This window comes from Trachypithecus francoisi, unplaced genomic scaffold (assembly GCF_009764315.1).
Source record: "Trachypithecus francoisi isolate TF-2019V2 unplaced genomic scaffold, Tfra_2.0 Lachesis_group13, whole genome shotgun sequence".
Classification (NCBI taxonomy): Eukaryota; Metazoa; Chordata; class Mammalia; order Primates; family Cercopithecidae; genus Trachypithecus; species Trachypithecus francoisi.
The window spans coordinates 94,460,884-94,464,934 of NW_022681458.1; the positions used below are offsets into that span (position 1 = coordinate 94,460,884).

General features: G+C 43.2%; 1 pseudogene; it reads right to left on the reverse strand.

Annotated features, from left to right (window-relative positions):
• Window positions 1-3,519: 3,519 nt before the first annotated feature.
• Window positions 3,520-3,768, reverse strand: LOC117095406 (annotated as a pseudogene).
• Window positions 3,769-4,051: the final 283 nt, after the last annotated feature.

Below are 4,051 nucleotides of genomic sequence, written 5' to 3' on the forward strand. Positions count from 1 at the left end.
ACCACACCCAGCTAATTTTTTTGTATTTTAGTAGAGACAGGGTTTCACCATGTTAGCCAGGATGGTTTTGATCTCCTGACCTTGTGATCCTTCCGCCTCAGCCTCCCAAAGTGTTAGGATTACAGGCGTGAGCCACGGTGTCCGGCCATGGAACTATTCTTATTCCTTTTTAATCATATCATGTATTTCTTTTCTTGTGCCTCCTCATCTTCTTGACATCCAAATGTTGGAGAGCCTCTTTTCATTTTTATGTATACTCACTGCCCTGGTGAATTTATCCCAATTGAAATTTTGTTACCCATACACCAAAAACTCCAAAATTTATACATCTAGTCCAGGTGTTTTCTCTGAACCCATGTTTTGCACATTAAGTTGTACACTTGAAATTTCTACTTGTAGTTCAACAGACATCTCATACTTAACATAACTAAATCATCACTTAATATTCCTCACTAAACTTGTTTCTACTCTAGTTTTCCTCATCTCAGTAAATGACACTCCATTCATTCATGGTTAGATGATTTAGGTGGCAGGATTTTTAATCAATGATATAAAGGTATGAGACTTCTGGAAGGGTCTGGACAGGAGGAAATACATTATGCATGTTGGGGACATGAACAAATGGGGCTCTGGGGACATGCTGTGATAGCCAGCCTTCAAGGTGGCCACCAGTAGTCCCTGTTCTTCTCTTTTTTGTCCCATCTCATACTGAATATGCCTACCTATGTAACTAATAGGACTTGTATAAATTATGGTATGTGACTTCTGAGACTAGATCTTTTGTGTTTTTTTGAGATGGAGTCTCACTCTGTTGCCCAGTCTGGAGTGCAGTGGCATGATCTCGGCTCACTGCAACCTCTGCCTCCCGGGTTCAAGCAATTCTCCTGCCTCAGCCTCTTGAGTAGCTGGGATTACAAGAATGCGCCACCATGCCCAGCTAATTTTTTTTTTGTATTTTTAGTAGAGATGGGGTTTCACCATACTGGACAGGCTGGCCTCAAACTCCTGACCTTGTGATCCTCCTGCCTTGGCCCCCAAAGTGCTGGGATTACAGGCGTGAGCCACCCTGCCCAGCCAATCTTTTTTCAAGTATATGGTTAGTTTACAGTATATTTAAAGAGTGGTGCAACCATTACCAAAGTCTAATTTTAGAACATTTTCATCAGCCCTCAAAGAAACCCCATACCCATTAACAGTCATTCCCAAGTCCCTTCTCCTCTCCTCGCCCTAGAAAACCAATGATCTACTCTCTACCTCTAGATTTGCCTATTCTGGACACTTCATATAAATGAAATCATATAATACGTGGGGTTTATTGTCTGGCTTCTTTCACTTAGCATAATGTTTTCAAGGTTCATCCATGTTGTACATGACTCATTTTTGTTTCATCTTTTAATTGTGGAATAATTTTCCAATATATAGATATATTACATTTTGTTTATCTGTTCTCTGTGATTGTCTTGATCATCCCCTCACAGTAGCATTCTCTTAAACTGCATTCAATGCAGCTAATGAGAAGCAGACCTCTCACCATCTCTTCTTTTTTTTTTTTTTAATTATACTTTAGGTTCTGGGATACATGTGTAGAACATGCAGGTTTGTTACATAGGTATACACGTGCCACGGTGGTTTGCTGCATTCATCAAACCGTTATCTACATTAGTTATTTCTCCTAATGCCATCCCTCCCCTAGTCCCCCATTCCCTGACAGGCCCTGGTATATGATATTCCCCTCCCTGTGTCCGTGTGTTCTCATTGTTCAACTCTCACTTATGAGTGAGAACATGCAGTGTTTGGTTTTCTGTTCCTGTGTTAGTTTGCGGAGAATGATGGTTTCCAGTTTCATCCATGTCCCTGCAAAGGACATGAACTCATCCTTTTTTATGGCTGCATAGTATTCCATGGTATATATGTGCCACATTTTCCTTATCCAGTCTATCACTGATGGGCATTTGGGTTGGTTCCAAGTCTTTCCTATTGTGAATTGTGAATTGAGACAGAGTCTCACCCTGTCACCCAGGCTGGAGTGCAATAGTGCAATTTCAGCTCACTGCACCTCTGCCTCCCAGGTTCAAGTGATTCTCCTGCATCAGTCTCCCGAGTAGATGGGATTACATGCATGTGCCATCACACCCAGCTAATTTTTTGTATCTTTAGTAGACACGGGGTTTCACCATGTTGACCAAGCTGGTCTTGAACTCCTGACCTTGTGATCTGCCTGCCTCAGCCTCCCCAAGTGCTGGGATTACAGGTGTGAGCTATTGCGCCTGGATGAGACTAGATCTTAAAAGACACAGTTGCACTCACCTTGCTCTTTTTTGGAACACTTGCTCTGGGAAAGCCAGCTGTCATGTCATGAGGACACACAAACAGCCCTAAGGGGAAGTTCATATGGCAAGAAACTGAGGTGCTTACCCACAGCGAACACCAACTAACCACACACATGAGTGTGCTATCTTGGAAGTGGGTCCTACAACTCCAGTCAAGCTTTCGGATGACTGTAGCCCTGCCCAACATCTGGACTGCAATATCATGACTGAACCACCAGCTAAGCCACTTCCAAAGTCTTTACCCACTGAAACTGTGAGAGACTACAATATTGTTTTAAGATACTAAGTTTTATGCTAATTTTTATGGAACAATAGAGACTTACTACACATAGCTTTATCCTTAATGTCTTTTTCTCACATTCCATGTTTAATTCACCAGAAAATCATGTTGGCTTTACATTTCAGTATATCCAGAATCTGATCGTCCCTTATTGTCTCCACTGCTACACTCTAGCCCATCATCTCTCATGAGAATTTTCACAACAGCTTCCTTACTGGTTTCCTTGTTTCCACTCCTGTCCTACCTCAGTCTATTCTTTTTTTTTTTTGAGACGGAGTCTCGCTCTGTCGCCCAAGCTGGAGTGCAGTGGCCAGATCTCAGCTCACTGCAAGCTCCGCCTCCCAGGTTCACGCCATTCTCCTGCCTCAGCCTCCCGAGTAGCTGGGACTACAGGTGCCCGCCACCTCGCCCGGCTAGTTTTTTGTACTTTTTTTAAGTAGAGATGGGGTTTCACTGTGTTAGCCAGGATGTTCTACGATCTCCTGACCTTGTGATCCGCCTGCCTCGGCCTCCCAAAGTGCTGGGATTACAGGCTTGAGCCACCGCGCCCGGCCCTCAGTCTATTCTTAAAGGAGCATCCATGATCCTTGTAATACATTAGTTAGATCATGCCACTGTCCTCCTCGAAACCCTGCACATTTTCCTTATTTCACTCATATAAAGGCCCAAATTCTTAGAGTGGCTCAATATCTCATCAACTACCATCCCCAGGGTCTAGAACAGGCCATGTGCACAAACGATATTTTCTAAGCCAAACTGAACTGAAGGTGTGGAGAGAAAGGAGCAGAAAGATGCCCATCGTCATCATGCATAGGGGTTTTGGGAAATGGGAGATGGGAGGAGAATACTGAAAATAGGAATAAGCATAAAGTCTTTTAATAGAATTTCATTATTTATTTATTTTTTCAAATGTTTATTTTATGTACAAAGAACTATCATGGTTTTTCATTGAAGATGCCTTGGAGAATCCTTTGAAGGAAGATCATTTAGTCCAACTTAATGAAACCGATATCCTTCGCTTACTGACAGAAACACTGGCGGCATATATTGAGGCCGTGTTTCCGGATCAGACCGTGCCCATCTGAACAGACGCAACAAGAGCGAGAACCCTGGCTGAATTTTCACAGGTGGCTCCAGTTATAGCTGCTGGTGACCCATCTTGCTGTCAGGAGTGCAAAGAGGCAAAAGGTGAATTTCACTATTTTTTAATTTTTGTAGAGATGGGGTCTTGCTATGTTCCCCAGGCTTGTCTGAAAATCCTGGCCTCAAGTAATCACCCCAGCTTGGCCTCCCAAAGTGCTGGAATTATAGGCATGTGCCACGGTACCTGGCCTTTTAATAGGATTTCAAAGTGTTCCCTCCCTGCCTTCCTCACCACACCTGTAAAATCTAGATAGGAAGACAAGACTGAGAGGTCAGAGAAGAGTGACAAGAGGGAGAT